The following is an 18,595-nucleotide window of genomic DNA, read 5'->3' as shown; positions in this document are numbered from 1 at the left end:
TTCATCTGTATAAAAGACAGAAACCATAACTAAGAATTTTCGTACACGAGGGCAAAGCGGCTGTATAAGGGGGATGGAGGTAGTTATTGGACAGCAGAGTGGCAGACACAATCATGGTGGAAAGGGAGGAGGGGCCCAGGAGAGAGCTGCCATGCCCAGCATCCTATTACTGTGGTGCCCTTCTCTCAGAGCCCCATTTCCCTCCATGTCTCTTCTGGGGAGAAAGCTTGTTCTGCTGTGACAGCACCCATGTTCAGCCTTGGGAGCAATTAGAGTGCTCAGCTATCTGAGCAGATGGAGGACTTTGGGGCAAGTTAAAAGTCAGGGATAATAATTGCTATTAAAAGAAGAATCTCCATCCATACTGGCATCTGAGGGCAAAGCTCTATTCGTTGCATGCTAGGGATAAAAACAATAAATGTGTTAGGAAGGGAGAGAACTCATCAAGTGTTATTTACCCTGGGTTCTACAAGTCCCCCTAGTAATGAGACCATTTGAGCACTGGCAAGAAATAGGGTGCAAAGGATGTATCGCAGTGCACATCCCGAAAAATAAACCTCTTTCTTCTATCTTCTTCCATTCTCTAAACTCCCAGGTCAAAACTGATCAAGATAGTTAAAAAATACTTCTGCCTTTTTATTGGTGGGTTTCATAGCAACCTATCTTTTAGTAGGATATTCAATAATTCATTTCTACAATTTCCAAAGCAAGTTCTTCCATCTTGGTCACTATATTGGGTCTTGCTACCTTACTGAAGCAATTAATTATTTCAATTAATTTCTTTACTGATTCTCTGGAGCCATCTAAACCATCATTTCTTCTGTAAACAATTATCTTCTTGCTAGTATTCATGACTTTAACTTCATAATTGTTTTACTGGTATCGCTGGTATTTTTAGGACTGTATCTAAGAGTAGAGGGAGAAGAGGCATCTTTGGTTTACTCCAGTATAACTGGGGATTGGCTTTGCCTTGCTTAGCACATGCCCAGACCACTCAAAATGAAAACACCCAGCTTCTGGGAGAAGGCATTTTTAATTGCTTTACCACTCTGGTGGGAGTAACTTCTTTATATTGGTGATATGGTCAGAGTACTACTAAACTGGGACAATCTTTTTCTCCCCCTGTCCACAAAGGGTGAAAAATCATATTCATTCACAGAATGCAGCCATGAACTGACTGGGGGTTGTGGTGGTAGGGAGCCACTTTTGCATCCTATTTTCTTTTAACCTCTAGCTCCCGGAAATAGTCATAGGGCTGGAGATTTGTCTTTGGTTTGTTCTGTTTCATTTGTCCTTTTCAAATCTAGGTGAAGGTGGTAGAATGTCCACTGGAGCCAGGACTCAAGCCATGAGACCCTAGAGGCAGGAATTCCTGCCAGACAACCCCAGGAGGGACCTGAGGAGCTAGGTACCCTGGATTTAAGCCCAAGAGAGTCTTTGAACTTGGAATTTGGGACTGTGTTTTATAGAAATTGAGCTAATCTGTGAACCGAATTCCCTTCCCCTATTTAGGGTATGAGGTGGAGAAGGGGAGGGGATACCAGGGATTATGCCCCCAGGTATTAGTAGGAATGTTTTTATGTTTAGTCTCTATACATTTGGTGAAACTTTGATTAACTTTGTAAAAGCTAATCTGTTAAATATTAAATGGAATGTGGGTGAAGGGAATTCCTATCATTGGGGAATACTATGGATGTGGCCTGGAGCCAATGGCAGAGAGACTAGACACTCCCCAACCCCCCTTAAAGATCTTGAAGAACTCTGTGGAAGGGGCAAAATGTAACACACCTGGTCTTCAGGTAATGGGTCCACGTTAGTCACTGTTATACTTGGCATTTATTAGAGGGAGGATTTTGCCTTTGGAAATACTGCTAGCTTTTGGAGAAAGCAGAGGATGTGTTGTGTCAAGTGCCTGCCTCAGACCCAATTTTGAAGTTGGAGAAGTTCATCTTTGGCGATTTTGACCATCATAGCTCCTCTTCCTCCCAATGACACAGCCTCCTTAAGGTGTACATTACCTGTGGGCTGTTAAGAAAAAATATCTGAATTAAACTTGGCCTTGCAGGAAAGCACCATTAAACTAATGTATGCCCATTATATCCTGTGGGTCTTCTACAAAATAGCAGTTTAGAGGAGAGAATAGTGCAAGCCAAGCCCCTGAGAGGAAATTGTTTGGGAGGAAGAAGAGAGAGGAAGAACCCTTATCTCCATACTTCTGACATTGACCAGAGTAGGACCATGTGAATTTCAGGAAGTGGGAAGACTGAAACTTCTCATTGTACATCCCAGCATCTTTTGGGATACTGTTCTCCTCAGGACAGCAGAGGCTGGAAAGGACATCTTCATCTAAAGCCAAGGATAAGCTAAACACTGGGGAAATGTAGCCTCAAGACTATAGAAGGAGCCAAGCAGAAAGTTATACCAAAACTAAGGAAAATACTTCAAGGATTCCAGCAACAAAACTTCTAATAGCTGTAAGTTGCTCCCTTCACCACAGGTACTCTACATTTGAGCCAACTTTCCTTGGATCCCATGTATACTTGTGGAACAGTATTCTTGTGGTTTTATGGTGTGTTGTAGTGGCAACATCTCAATGAATTCAAATCAGACCAACCCTAATCCAAGAAGAGGCATTTATTGAGGATTGACACCCATCAAAAGTGGGCTAGGTTTCAGGAGGAACCAGTATCTTTCAGAGAAAGCAAAATGGATTTTTATAGGGTAAAGATGCAATTACAAAACAGAAATTATGAAGCTTAAAAAGGCAGAAGGGATTTGTTAAGGGATTAGGTAATGAGGAGGAGTTCCTTCTGTGGTTTGGTGGTCAGACATACTGGTTGTGCTGCTCTCTGATTGGCTAGCTATTGTGGTCCTGTCTGGTCAAGATGGCTATTTAGGTATTGTGGTTCTATCTTAGGCTAAATGGATGATGCAATCATGGTTGAATATAAGAACACACCTATTCAAATATGTGAATTGGATCTGAGGGCAGTGGCTAGCTAGGGGCAGAGGCTGTATTGAGTCTGGGGGTCTGTGGTGTGGTTAAAGCTAGATTATATGGTTAAATCAGAACATGCCTGCTGTTCAGTGGGGCCCAGAAGGAAGTTAGAATATTGGAGCTGGGGGCAGCTTTATTAGGATTCTATCAGCATGCCACAGACTTTTAGGGGAATGTTTTATACCAACTATCCTTAGTAAATGCCCTTTCTAAAAACTAATTAAATGTTTGGCTAATTGATATCCACTCATAATCAATGGGGAAACACATTATTGGGGGATTTGTATTACGGTACTAGGAAAACCACTCCTAAATTCTTAGCGTCCCTCATAACTCTCAGGGGAGATAGAGCAGTTGCTCTCTGGGGATCAAGCCTACTAGGGCAAGTAGGAATGGAGATAGTAGCCCCAGAGCCTGTTGTACGCTGCCGTGGCATTTTAGGTGCCCCATATTCATATACCCTTCTTCACATCTTGCCCTATGGGCAGTGATCAAATCAATACTACCATTCCTACTGTACTACTACCAAGCACATGTCAACTGACTGCACAGAAACTCTACATATCTGTGATTTCTCTGATCAGCCTCCACCCTCATTTATATTATCTTCTCTTATTAGAATATAAATTTCTTGAGGGCAGGGGCAGTCTTGCCCTTTATATTTGTATCCCTAGAGCTCAGGAGGGTACTGTTAACAAAAGACCCCCAGGCCCATAAAAGGACCTGAAATGAAACAGAGTCTGATACACCAATTAAAAGCATTTATTGCTTGAGAAAAAGACTTGTTAGGGAGAAGATCCTACAGGGGAGTAGAGAGGGAGACAGTTCTTGGCTACTCGAAGGAGAGTGGAAAAGGGTAAGATATTGTTTCTAGAGGCTTTCAGGTGGGGATCATGTGTTAAGGGAAAGGACATTTGTAAACACAATAAGCCAGGTAGCAGAATGTTTAGAAAGTCCTAGCAAAGTCTTGAGTCTGCAGCTTCAGCTCTTGGTTGCCCTTGAGTTGATCAAGGCTGGTCCTGAGTTTCTGGCAGTTGTGGGCATCTCCAGATTCAGATAGAATTTACTCTCAAAGGATTACTGGTATGTCAAGCAGTTCTGAGCCTCAGAAATCCTTCTTATTGACTGATTGATGTGTAACTCCATTGTCCCGCTCCCCTGTGAAGAAGGGAAGCTCTCACATATTGTTCAGTTATTACAGAGCCTATCTTTACAGTATATAGTAAGAACTTAATAAATACTTCAAATTAATTAATTGATGAGTTCCCTATATTGATGAAATCATAGGTCTGGACCAAAAAAATCCCTACCCAAGACAAATTTGTGTGGCACCTTATAGTGCTTTCACACATGTTCTCATTCGATCCTCATGAAAAATCTTGAGTTAGGTATAGTGGCTACTGTTGTTCCTATTGTATAGAGGATGAAACAGAAGGTCAGATGGTTTATGACTTGTCTGGGATTACCCTGGTGATCAGTTTACTCCTAAATTTAATCTCTTTCCTTCCTTTCCTCAGGCCCAAAAGAACTTAGTTTTGGTCCCATTTTTCTCAGCCACCTTATTGAAAGGCAATGTGTCAATCTAATTTCTCATAACAATGCGTTAAGGCTTAGTAGAACAATCCACCAATTTTACTTGCATTTTAGAAGAATTTTCTAGAGATTCAAAGCTTTAATACCAAGGAATAAATCATACAATGAGGAAATTGAGTCATCAGGAAGGCTTGTGTGGGGGCCATGACTGCCTCTTGTTTCCCTTAATCTATCTGTCACATCTATCTACATCTAAGACTAGCCCTAGGTGGTTCATATCTTGTCCAGGGAGGCAATCTGAGGTGATAACTAAGAAAAATAAGGGACATGTGAATGCTTTCATTAAGAATGTGACTCATGCTTGAGTCACATTACAGTCATTACATTAACTTGTGAGGTACAAATCTTCAGCGATTATTTTTTCTTGAGAATTTAATAACTCTTAAGTAGTGACTATACTGTGTACATAAGGTTTGATTTATAGTGTGTTTGAAACCAAAATCTCTGTTCTTGGATGACCAATATCCTCTTACTCATTGGTTTTGCAAGGAAGGAGAATTTCATCTCATATTAACCTGAAAACCAATCAGGTTCACTGAAAATCATCCCTCGGGAGGTCAGGTGTTCCCTAGATAAGCATTATTGAAACATCAAGAATCTTGTGGGCTTATTTTTTTTCTGCTTAAGAAACAAACAAACAAAAACATTTGACTCCTCACCCAAGACCACTTGACTGCTTCAATGCAATCTATACCATCTAAGGTCCTATCTAAAGTCCTACCTTGGATTTGAGCACAAGGGCTATCTTGATGTAGGAACAGATAGACTCTGGAGTTTGAGTGCTTCCTATTATCAGTTAATATTGTCAGTCTTAAATCTGTGTGTTGACAGTAATCTCTTCATTATGCCAGGATGTTCCCTGTTAAAAGAGTCAGCTTGGCATATAGAGGGCTGAAGTTCTGGAAAGCCTCTGCATGAGTATTTATTTGTCTCACAGAATGCTTTGTGACCTGGGTGAATTCACAGTCAGATATCAGAGTTTGTTAGAAACAGATAACATTAAAGTTTTTTCCCCCTATTTTCCATGAAACTTCTGTTTGTTGCACAGTGATGCTGTCATAATCAGTCAGGTGTAGACAGTTTTGCAAATAATGGCTCCTTTTTTTTAAATGTCAGAACAAAGCATTTGTTTTTCTGAAATTTATTTACCTTTATTTACCTTTCTCAACCCTTCAGTTGACATTCAAGAAGCATTTATTAGGCACTTAATATTCAATGGGCACAAGTTCAAGCGTAGGGGATTTAACTTAATCGAATTACTTGAGGTGGCACAGTGGATAGAATGCTGGGTCTGGAGTCAAGAAGGTTCAGCTTTCTGAGTTCAAATCTGTCCTCAGACACTTATTAGCTGTGTGACCTTGGGAAAGTTGCTTAACCGCTGTTTACTTTAATCCAGTGGAGAAGGAAATGGCAAACTACTCTAGTATCTTTGCCAAAAAAATCCCGTAGACAGTGTTGGCATGCTATGGTTCATGGGGTCATAAAGAGTTGGACACAAGAAAACAACAAAAATGTTCTTGAATACAGGGATTTTGTAAAATCTGAAAATGGATTGGTCTTTGAGTTGAAATCAAAGGAAGAGAATATTTTGCGTTCGATCAGTCACTCGTGTCGTCACTGATCCCAGGGACCCTCATCCCTTCCTTAATTTGTCTTCTGCCTGCAAAATAACAGGTCCAAACCACAGTGACCTAGGAGGAGGTACTTGCTTTATAATGAAAATTACCTCATTGTCTGCCTGTGTGTCACAGTGAGGGGAGAGCTACTAGGCCTCTGCACAGAGACACATTCCTGGCGCTGCTCTATCTTCTCTGTTGTTTACCAGGCATTTGCTTGGGTGGTGAAGTTTGGGAAGGGCTCTTTGGGGACTCGCTGCATTTAAAGACCTGTGTGGCTCTTAAACCACCCATACACTGTAGCAGCAAAGCACATCACCACAATGGCGGCCACTTTGCTGTTTTCTCAGTGACCCTGACAGAGCCAGAGCTGTTCTTCTGCTGTTAAGGGGCATCCCACCCCGGTGTCATCTGTTTGTGCCACCAGAGCACCAGTGAGCATTAGTAAGCACCTGCCATATACTAAGCATCCTGCTTGGTTCTATAGCTTACAAAGACAGCAATGAAACAAGTTTTGCCCTCAGTGGCCTTACATTCTGAGTGGAGGGCAGGGGAGACAACATATATAAATAAGTTATAAATAAAGTTATAAAAGATAATTTTGGGGAGGAAGGCACTAACAGCTAGAGTATTAGGAGTATATTCCTGTAGAACAGGGATTCTTTATCTGGAGTTGGTGAAATTTTTTAAAAAAAAATATGTATTTTTATTACCATACCTCAATGTAGTTGGTTGCCTTTGAAATCCTATGTAGTATATTCTATGCAATTAAATATATAATTCTGAGAAGGGGTCTCAAGGTTTCATCAGACTGCCCAAGGGGGGCCATGACATACAAGAAAGGTTAAGAACTTCTGATTTACAAGTTTGCACTTGGATTAAGCCTTGAAGGGAACTAGGGATTTCAAGAGGCTGGAGTGAGGGGGGTTACATTACAGGATTTGGGGAGAGCCAGTGCAGATCCTAGAGGTAACAGGGAGCCAATGGAGTTTCTTGAGTAGGGAAGAGAAAAGTCAGGCTTTAAGAAAATCACTGGCAGCTGTATGCAGAATGGACAGGGGAGAGGAGAGATATAGGAATTTACTGCAATACTCTAGAGGAGAGAAGATGAGGGTTTGAACTAGGGGGAAAGCTAAGTAAGCAGAACTAAAGGGACAGATCTGAGAGATGTTGCAGAGACAGAAATGACAAACCTTGGCAACTGATTAGATATGAGAAAAGATTGGGTTTCTTGGACTCCCAAACAAATTTGGAGCCTCTGGGATCTTTAGCAGCATCTGAGTATGATCAATTGCCCTAGGTGGATCTGGGGTCAATTCAGGAGGCCCTGGCTTCTGATTAAAATGAAAGGGATTCCTATTTCAGTTTCCATACCCCTAGACTGTTCCAGTGCCAACCACGGTCCTGGATCTTACGTTATCATCTAGAAAGAGATTATTTTCTAGAATTCAAATGAAATGTTTAAAGTGTATGAGGACCTTTCTTCTAAAACAGAGAGCCTGAAAGCAGTCAGCAGATTGTCACAAGAAATCTGGGAAGGTTTAATATTCCTTGTTAAACTCTAATTTGCATATACTCTCATCTATTTCCCTTGGAGATCCTCTTCAAGTTTTGCTCTCCTCCGCCCTGGGAAGATGGGGGCTGCCAGCAGCTCACTTCTTTTTCTCTGGTGAGGAATTGAGACCTTTGTAATTAAGAAGGTAATTATTTGGGAGTTGAAAGCCTTTATTTAATGCTGCTAAGCTCATACTGTTATTTAACTTAAGATGCCAGCAATGTCTTTTCACCGTGTTCCTTATTCCTTCAGGTGGTAATCATTTGCAAAAAAAACTTTTCTTTAGTAGAGGAAATATTTCAGAGGTAACTGAGCTATGAACTTCTAGGTAAGCTATTAGCAAGGTAAACATACTATGCTTCTTCTGACAGGTTTAAATATATACAGGGGAAACATAGTAAGTCATTGTGTTTTGTACAGGCAGATTTGACAGTCTTTTTTATATTTACTTGGCTTGGGAGATAAGAGCATTGTTGGATAATGAGTTTCTATTACAGCTTTGACAAAGATAAGGCATTTCTATTATAACAGACATGGGTAAGACTCTTTTATTAAATTTATTCTTGTTTCCCAATGTTCCAAGCTGCTTTAAATTTAACTTCTTATTTTGGAAGATGGGGTGAGGAGACAGATTGAGAACTAGAGAAGAGGGTTTTTTTATGTATGTGATCTTCCTTGCAATTAGCTGAGTTATTAAACTTTCCCAGAATAACTATGGAATCTCTTTGGCACAGATACCTGATATTATAATGGAACCAAGATGAATATCAACCATAAATAAAAGGTTATTTGGCCATGATATATAATGACAGCAGAGGTCAGCAGATTGTCTTCTGTAGGAGGGAGAAAGGAATAAGCATTTATTAAATAAATGTTCACTATGTGCCAAACACTGTACTAAGCACTTGGCAAATATTATCTCATTTGGTCCACAACAACCCTGGGAGTTGTGATAATAGCACCTATTATTATCTCGTTTTATAGATGAGAAAAACAGAAGTTAAGTAGCTTGTCCAGGATCAAACAGCTGGAAGTCTCTGAGGCTGGATTTGAATTCAAGTCTTCCTGATTCTAGGTCCAACTCTCTATCCACCCAGCTGCCTCTAAATAAGACTATCCTGTGACCTCTTACATCGGGTGGAAGGCTGGAGAATAGGGAAGAGTTAACAATGAACAATTGCTAGTTGTCCTGCCCCCCTCCCCAGCTGATTCCACGCAGTAGAATGTAAGTTGTTGGAGAGCAGGGACTGTTTCATTTGTGTCTTTGGATTCAGAGTTCGGTCCCTAGCACAAAATTGGTTGGTTGTTGTCCTTGGTTCTTGAAGAGGACCAGAGTGACATCATTATGTTGAGGTTAAGATCTAACTGCTGGGTACAAAGAGTCCCCCTGAACATTTGGAGTGGAGATGTCTATAAATCTTTGCATCTCATATTTCTTTTGATAGTTTGAGTTTCTTCTCTGCTCACAGAGCACTAGCACCTTCTTTGATGGAGCCATGCCGTGCTGGGCGGGCCAGTGCTGGTGCTTCCCGTGTTTCACAATCAATTCCAAAATTCTTCAGAGAGACTTTGAGAGTGTGCCTGTGCTGTTTCTTCTGACTTCCATGTGCATACTTGCCATGTGTGAGTTCTCTGCAAAATAGCTTTTTAGGCAAACCTACATTTGGCAGTTCTAACAATGGGGCCAGCCTGGTGCAGTTATACTCTTAGTAGTAGAGTTTGATTGCTTGGCAGTTTAGCTTGAGAAAGAACCAGTGCCTTATTTTGCCAAGTGATCTTCAGAATCTTCTTTCCTAATACAATTCAAATGGAAGTGATTCAGTTTCCTGGTATGGCACTGGTAGACTGTCCAGATTTCATAATGAGGTCAGCACAATAGGCACTTAATAAAGGTTTATTAAGTTGAATTGAGGTCATTAAGAACACAAGCTATAACTGACCTTGTAACATTGTCATAGCTGCCTCAATTTTCTGTGCTCCAGGTCTCAGGGCTGTAGCCATAATAATCACAGGGTAAATAGGTTTTTCCCCAGGACACGCATATAAGGGCATACTTCCTTATAAGGGCATCCTTCCATACATACTACCATCGCCATCATCCTCTACTGGCCAGTGCCAATGCCTGTCCCAGAGTTCCATTGCTTGAGCTACTACCAGCACAATTACCATTCCCAGAGCTCTATCACTGCAGTACTTCTCTCCAAGAATTCTCTCTCCTTAATTCACCAAGAGACCAAGGGTCTGACTGCCCCTTCTCCTACTCCTGTTGACCCATGACACAGTCCTCTCTGCCTCAACCATTTTTTGGCCCACTTGAGAACAAATCTTGTTGTATTTCTGTCTCTGGTATTTTCCATAATAAGACTTTCTCAAAACCACATACAGGGAAACATAGACACAACCCCAAAGAAAATCCATCCAGGACACTGTATTTCCATGAACAGCACTTCTTTCCCATAAAAAGCTTCCACCAGAATCTTACTCTTTTTTGCAATTGTGGTGATCAGTCAGCTCTGTGGGGGAATTATAAGGGCCAGTTTAGGAACTCATATTCAGTGAGTTGGGCTATATTTGCTTTTATATGTTGCTTCAGCATGAAAGAGAAGCTGATACTCTTGGTAAGGTCATTAGAAACAACTGCTGACCTACTCTTATAGGTTAACTGCCTTGTCTCTCTCTCTGATTATGGGAAGTACTACTTAGATACTCATGTATTTAGCAATGGTTTAAAGGTGGTACTCTTGGAGGTAGGGGGCTGGACTATTTTTATGATTCCCTAATCTAGCTGTAAATGAATTTTAAACTTAAGCACAAACTCAAGACATATATGAAAAAATCTTGATACATAAGGGTTATATGTTAAAAAGGGTTATGAGATGCTCCATTTCTGCTATATAGCATACTAGATAAAGTACTAGAACTGGAGTCAGGTAGATCTGAGTTTAAATCCAGCCTCAGCTGCTTAATACTTGTGTAACTCTGAGTAAGGCACTGTCTGCCTCATTTCCTCATCTGTAAAATGGAGATAATAAAGGCATCTGCCTTCCAGGATTGTTGCGACGATCAAATGAGATAATCTTTATGAGCTTTGTAAATTGTAAGGCACTATAGAAAATTCTAGCTAAAAAACAAAAACCAACAAAAGAGGAAAAATAAATATGACTGAGTGGTGCAGTGGATAGAGTGCCAGGCCTGGGGTCAGGAGGGCTCATCTTCCTGAATTCAAATCTGGCCTTAGATGCTAGCAGTGTGACCCTGGGCAAAGTCACTTAACCCCCTTTGCCTCTGTTTCCCCATCTGTACAATGAGCTGGAGAAGGAAATTGCAAACCCCTCCAGTATCTTTGGCAAGAAAACCCCAAATAGGGTCACAGAATTGGACACAACTGAAACAATTAAGTAGAGCAAAATATGACCCAAACTGAATAGGACCTCATATGCTATGGACTAGGGTTCTAGTTTCAAAGAAATTAGAATGCATTAATACATTTGAATCAGAGTACTTAGATGAAAGTTTAGAATGAATTCAATCAATTCAATTCAACATATATTTATCAAATGCTAAATATATCTGAGGTATTTAACTGAAGTCCTACTGGAATGCTCAACAATCATTGTGTGGAGGTGGTACCCAAAGGCTGTGTCCAGTTCTGGATGGTCCTATCAAAGGGAAAAAGGTCTTTGACTTTGTTCTTAGTAAATCACTAAAATTTATTAAAATCATGCTATGTGCCAGGTGTTGTGCTGGGTCCTGAAGATAGAAAGGCAAAGTGGAGCAGTTCCTGACCTGAAGGAGTTTGCAGTTTTTTGGAGAGACAACATGTATACGTAGAAGATGCAAGAGAATAAAAGGTAACTTTTTTTGGGAGGGATGGTATTAGCATTTTGGTGGTGGTGGGGAGGCGCTGAAAGGCTTCATTTAGAAGGTGGCACTGGGGTAGGATTTTGAAGGAAACCAGGTATTCTCAGAGGTGGAGGTGAGGAGGAGAGTGAATTCCCATAATGGTTAAACCATTATGCCAGTGCAGAGGCCTGGAGCCAGAGGTGGGGTGCTCTGTTCAGTGAACAGCAAGGATAGTTTGGCTTGATTACAGAGAGTGTGGAGGGGAGAAGTGTATAAGGCTGGAAATGTAGATTGGGAATAGATTGTGAAGGGTCTTAAATGCCAAGCAAAAAGGAGTTTTTAGTTGATCTTTGGAGAAAGAAGGTGTTTCTGGACTATGAGAATGAATTGATTGGATAGCTTTAGGAAAATAACTTCAGTGGTTGTGTTGAGAATGAAATGCAGAGAGGAAAGATTTGAGAAAGGAAGTCTAGTGCTGTTGCAATAGTCTTGGTGAAAGGTGGTAAGGGCCTGAACTAAGGTGGTGGCAATTTGAGTACAGAGAGGTGACAGATACAAAATATGTTTTGTGTGACAAGATTTGGCAACTGGATGTGTTCGGGGAGTGACAGTGAGTAGTTGAGGATGGCACTGAAATTATGCATCTAGGTAACTGCGACAACGGTGGTAGCCTTGATAGAAAACTTGAAAGTTCAGAAGAAGGAGTGTTTGGGGAAAGATGATGACTTCTGTTTGGATATGTGCAGTTGAGATGCCTATGGGACATGCAGTTTGCATTGTCTATAAGGAAGTGATGGGAGGCTGGAAATCTATAGAGACACCAGCTAATAGCTAACATTTATAGCCCTTACTATGTGCTAAGTACTCTGCAAATATTGTCTCATTTTATCCTCACAATAACCCTGAGAAGTAGGTGCTATTAATATCCCTATTTTATAGATGGGGAAATTGAAACAAACAGAAGTTAGTTGACTTGCCCAGAATCATACAGCTAGAGTTTAAGGTTGAATTTAAACTCGGGTCTTTTGGATTCCAGGCTCTCTCCACTGTGACCTCTAGTTACTCCTGACTAGGGTCCCATGTATTGATCTAAGAGTCATTTATATAGAGATGATAATTAAACTTATTACAGCCGATAAGGCTGCCAAGTGAGAGAGTACAGAGAAAAGAAGACAAGGTGGCCCATGAGGGAGACTCTGGGTACCCGCAGATTTAGGGGATTTGATATCATTAGTGAGCCAGCAAACGTAAGGGAATGATGGAGTACGTGTCTGTTGTCTGAGAGCAAACCTCGCTATGTTTGGAGAAGCTCATTACAAGGATGGCCCGGGTGGGGGAGTGCAATGAATTTTTTAGCCATAGTAGCTCTTGAAGATCATCTACTAAGTTGGAATGTGTGTGAGCCTAGATAATACCCAGATCATGGAACCAGAGAAGAGGATGAAGAATGTGTAAGGCCTCCAGGGCTCACTTGATAGAAAGGTAGAAAATGACATGTTTCTGCCTTTGAGCAAGTGAAGAATTTTAGAATCACAGCTCAGAAAGTTGTGGACATCTAGCCCAACTCTAGGGGCCTAAAAAGGTGAAATGACTTACCCTAGGCCACTATTTTCAAGTAATAAGTAAGGAGCAGGGTTGGGATTTGGAAGCAGGTCTTTGGAATCCAAATGCATCTCTTTTTCCACTACTCCAGATTTTATAATCTAAATGTAGTCTCAGAGAAGCAAAGAGCTATTTCCATGTATCAGAGGAGTTCCAGAGCTTCTACTGAATGTTTTATAAATAGTATACACCTTATCCATTCAATGCATATTAAGCACCTACTATATATCTGATGCTAAATCAGATAAAAAAGTTGCATAGTAAATCTATAGATATGACTATGGCAAGTTTAAAAATCATTTCACTCACAGCCACTTTCATAGCATTTAATGTCTCTTATTTTTCTCTTCTTGTAGGTAAACACTTTTACCCTATAGGATGTATATGGGAATGGAAGCAAGGATGAAAATCAGATTCAGCAACTTGAAGGGGTGTTTCCAGATCATACCTTCAAATCTTAAAGGTCTCTATAGTAATTGTAGGTCTTAAAAATGATTATTCAGAAAAAAGGAAGCCAGTCCATATGTTCCAAAATGTTCATACTTTGTGGTGGCAAAGAATTAGAAACTGCAGGGATGCCTGTCAATTGGGGGTATGACTGAAGAAGTTGTGGTATATGATTGTGATAGAATACTACTGTGCTATAAGAAATGATGAGCTCAATGATCTTAGAAAAACCTGGAAAGACTTGCATGAAATAACAAAGGATGAAGTGAGCAGAACCTAGAGAACATTGTATACAGTAGCAGCAATATTGTTTTAAGAAATACTATGAGTGAATGCATTATTTTGACTATTATAAATACACAGATTAACTACAAAGGACATATGAAGAAAGGCGTTATCTGGATCTAGAGAAAGAACTGATAAATAGAAGTATGTAAAAATAATTTTGCATACACATACACACACACATATGCATACCTATTTGTATCTAATGGTAGCCATCTTTAGGGTGGGAGGAGGGAAGAAAAAAAGAAAATTTATATATACATATATATTATATGTAAATGGAATAATAATACATAATAGATTTTTAGTTTTATGTGCAATCTTTTTTATTATACTTTGTTATAGAAATGCTTGTTTTATGCCATAAATTAAAAATAAAATAAAATAAGGGTCATTCAACTTTTGGAATAATACATTAATGGAACTAATGAAATGTCCATTAGTTGAATCACTTACAAGTACTTACAATTTAAATGAAAATATTAGTAAAGGTAATGGCTTAGTGCCTAGATTGTGGTTTTCTTCTACTTTTTCCTTCCTTTTACTTCCCTTCCACCCCACCCCAAATGTAAGTAGTTGAGAGTCTTTTCCCCAGTAATTCTTTTTTTCCTTTCTACTTTTATTAATAATCTCATTTTTCAATAATGTCATTTGCTATGTGGTCTGTATTTTTTCTTCATCTTTTTCCCACTTATCCTTGATTAGAGTGGTAACGATTTGCTTCAGAACATCTAGTATGTAGTACTATGGAAAGAGTAGATATCCTGAAATCTGAGGCCAGGACAGTTCTTGGCAGGCAGGGGAATGATTGAATGCTCACCTCTAGGTCATACTATGAAATATCAGTTAATCTCTAAGTCTGTGTTGAGTTCTGAAAAATTAATGTTATACTAGAAGATCATGGTGTTTGATCACTAGTAAAAGAATGTTTTGTTTGGCCTCTAAAAGCCTGCATCATTCTTTAAAATCAATAATTATAGACAGATCATTAAATCTTAGGAGCTATGAATATGCTTAGTAGCACAATACAATAATAATAACAAACCCTTCCATTTTCTCCATGAAGTCTTGCTTTTAACCAAGGTTATACATACATTTCTTTTTTTCTTTTTTTTTTTTTTACTTATAGCGTGACTTTAATATTAAAATCAAAGACACTGATATTAGAAACATTACATAGACCCACATCCCCTTTGATTTGGAATAAATGGAATAAACAAATATTCAGAGATATATACACCACTAGTTATCTACAACAAAAGGATTTTAAAACCAACAAAAAATGACAAAAAAATTGTTCTTTTTCTTTTAGGAAGAACTTTTAAAGAACATCTCATTTCTAAATAAGACAAGAAATAAACTACTTTTATGCCCTTAAAAGTCTACCAGTTCATTCAGAGTGTCACACAACTTCTGTCAGCCAAGGAGCTACATGAAATTATATGGAATATGTAACAATTAATGCCTTAGCTTCTTGAGGACAGAGGCCACTTTGCTTTTTTTGCCTTTGTATCTTTAGTATTTAATACAGTGCCTAGAATATAGAAGACGCTTTAAAAATGTTTGTAGATGAACTGATTGATTAGCTATTTAGATTAGTCATTGAAATAAAAAGGTCAGACTGGCTGGGAAAAATAACACCTAGGGAATGAGCATAATATTCAACTCTTTGAGGTGTAGTAAATACACTGTGTTCAATCTCAGTCTTCTGGAGCAAGTCAGGGCCATGGGGAAATCCCAGAATTACATATTAAAAGAGATATAGGAGCAATCATCTCTAGATGTCACATCACGGACCAGGCATCTCTAATAGTAATGCTGCATAACAAGCCTAATATTCAGCCAAAGAACCAGTCCAGGGTAGCCAGATGCAAAGTATAAAATCTCTTGACATCTCCTGTAGGTCCAAGATAATGGTCTTTGAATTTTAAATAGCCCCACACTAAAACTATGGAACACTGTGACCCCAACATGAGCATACACTTCTTTTTTAAAAAAACTTCTACTTAATACTATTTTTTTGAATTACATGTAAAGACAGTTTTCAAAATTCACTTTTATAAGTTTTTGAGTTCCAAATTTTTTTATCCTACTCTCTCTCCTCTCTCCCTTCCCCAAAATGGCAAGCAATCTGTTATAGGCTATACATGTACAATCATATTAGATTCATTTCCACATTGGTCATATTGTGAAAGAAAAATTGAAACCAAAGGGAAAAACCATGAGAAAGAAAAAAAAAACAAAAAAGAGAAAATAGTATGCTTTGATCTGCATTCAAACTTCATAGTTCTTTCTCTGGATATGGATAGCATTTTCCATCATGAATCTTGGAATTATCTTAGATTGTTATATTGCTAAGAAGAGCTAAGTCTATCAAAGCTGGTCATCACACAATGTTATTGGTGCTGTGTACAGTGTTCTCCTGGTTCTACTCACTTCTCAGCATCAGTTTATGTAAGTCTTTCCAGGTTTTTCTGAAATGCACCTGCTCATCATTTCTTATAGCACAGTAGTATTCCATTACATTCATGTACCACAACTTGTTCAGCCATTCCTCAATGGATGGACATCCCCTCTGTTTCCAATTCTTGGCCATCATAAAAAGACCTACTATAAATGCTTTTGTACATGTGGGTCCCTATCCCTTTTTTTATGATGTCTTTGGGATACAGACCTAGTAGCGATATTTATTCATGTATCCTAATAGAGCTAGCTCTGAGAAAGATGGTCATTATAGCAAAATGATTGGTCCAATAGGACTCTTATAAATTTTAGATGATGTGTGACTTTATGGTGAGTAGATGTTAGACATTTTTCTATGTTATTAGGAGTGATTATTGCCCACATTGAAAAAAAAAATCATGTTGAGCTCAGAGCCTGACCTAAATCACCTGCTTTGTAGGACAAGAGCTATGAAAAAAATGGTGGTGACCAATTTTTAAGTTGGTGAACAACTTTAAAAGCAAACAAGCAAAACCTCTCTATTGTGACTATAATATTTTTCAAAGGGAATTTGTAAAATCTCCTTGCCTCCATGATTCTCATGTCTCTTGTACTTTGGCACTAAAATGTTGGTGCTCTAATTAGGATAAAAAGTTTTCAAAGAGTTGCATAAAATGCAAACGATCATAGGATCATAGACTTTGAACAGGAAGGAATCTCAGAAACCGTGTAGTATGACCCTGCATTTTTACAAATGAGGGAACTGAGGTCAAAGGAGACTGAGTAATTTATCCAAGATCACAGAGTTATTAGTCAGCAGAGATCGGATATGAACTCACATTCTCTTACTCCAAAGCCAGTACTTTCCCCATTATATACTATATTGCAACTGATATTTTATTTTTTCTTGAAACATTTTCCTTTAGTTTTATTGATTTTTAAAAAATATCACAGTCAATTCTTCATAGAATAACAATTTCTAACTTTTATCAAGCTCTTTAGGATTTGCAAAGTGCTTTAGAATATTATTTCCTCATCAGGTAGGGGGTTCTTTTACCTCCATTTTACAGATGAAAAAACTGAAGTTCAGAGAGGTGAAGGACCTTACTGAGTGTTGTTGTTCAGTCATTTTGGTTACGTCTGATTCTTCATGACTCCATTTTGGGGTTTTCTTGGCAAAAATACTGGAGTGGTTTGCCATTTTCTTCTCCAACTCATTTTGCACATGAGGAAACTAAAGCAACAGGGTTAAGTGACTTGCCCAGGGTGACATAGCACTAAGTGTCTGAGGTAGGATTTGAACTCAGGTCTTCCTGGCTCTAAGTCAAATATACCAGCCACTGTGCCAGGCTTCCCTTATAACTCAGAAAAATAGTTAAGCAAATCTAGCTGAAGTGGTAACCGTGGCTGATACATTCTCTATACGTAGCCCATCACTGCTGTAATGATTTTCATTGACAAATATTTAGCACCCAGTGTGTGTCTGTGTGTGTCTACTAGGTGCTAGGAAGTTAGTATTTAACATCTGTATAACAAATCTCGTTGTAAAATACTTCAGCAGCTTTTGGGACAAAAACCCTCAGTAAGATTAATATCACTGAAGCTGGAGACTGTCAAAGAAATAGTCCTTTTTTCCTCTAATTCAGTGCTGGGGAGCCTTGGCCTCGAGGCCACATGTAGCCCTCTAGATCCTCAAGTGCAGTCCTTTGACTGAATCCAGACTTCACAGAACAAATCCCCTTAATAAAAATATTTGTTCTGTAAAACTTGGACTTAGTCAAAAAGTTGGACTCGAGGACCTCGAAGTCCACATGTGGCCTCGAGGCCACAGATTCCCCACCCCTGCTCTAGTTCTTTGTTCTTCTTTTCCAGAGGCATTCTCTTCTATCCCCCGTCATGCTTGGCAAGATTCAGAATGTCCAGTTATGAGGTGAAGAGTTTCTTAGTGACTTTAGAGCAAATAACAATCCGTTCACTTTCTGGGAAAAATTTTCTTGGGTAAATCAATTATTGAGTGAACTTGGGGCCCTGGAGAGAGAAGCTGCCCCTTCTCACAGCCAGTATCTTTTCTTTTGTATTTCTTGACTGAGGAACAGTTCAGCTACACATCCTCAAAAACTTCATTTTGTCTAAGAAAATAATATTTTTTTTCCTGATCTCTTTTATCCAGGCGATTCAAAAGTTAGAGGATGTGCGGAAATAAATGTTTGATGT

Source organism: Notamacropus eugenii, chromosome 4 (assembly GCF_028372415.1).
Source record: "Notamacropus eugenii isolate mMacEug1 chromosome 4, mMacEug1.pri_v2, whole genome shotgun sequence".
Taxonomy (NCBI): Eukaryota; Metazoa; Chordata; class Mammalia; order Diprotodontia; family Macropodidae; genus Notamacropus; species Notamacropus eugenii.
The sequence above is the reverse complement of the archived record's forward strand: the minus strand, read 5'-3'. Positions refer to the sequence as shown.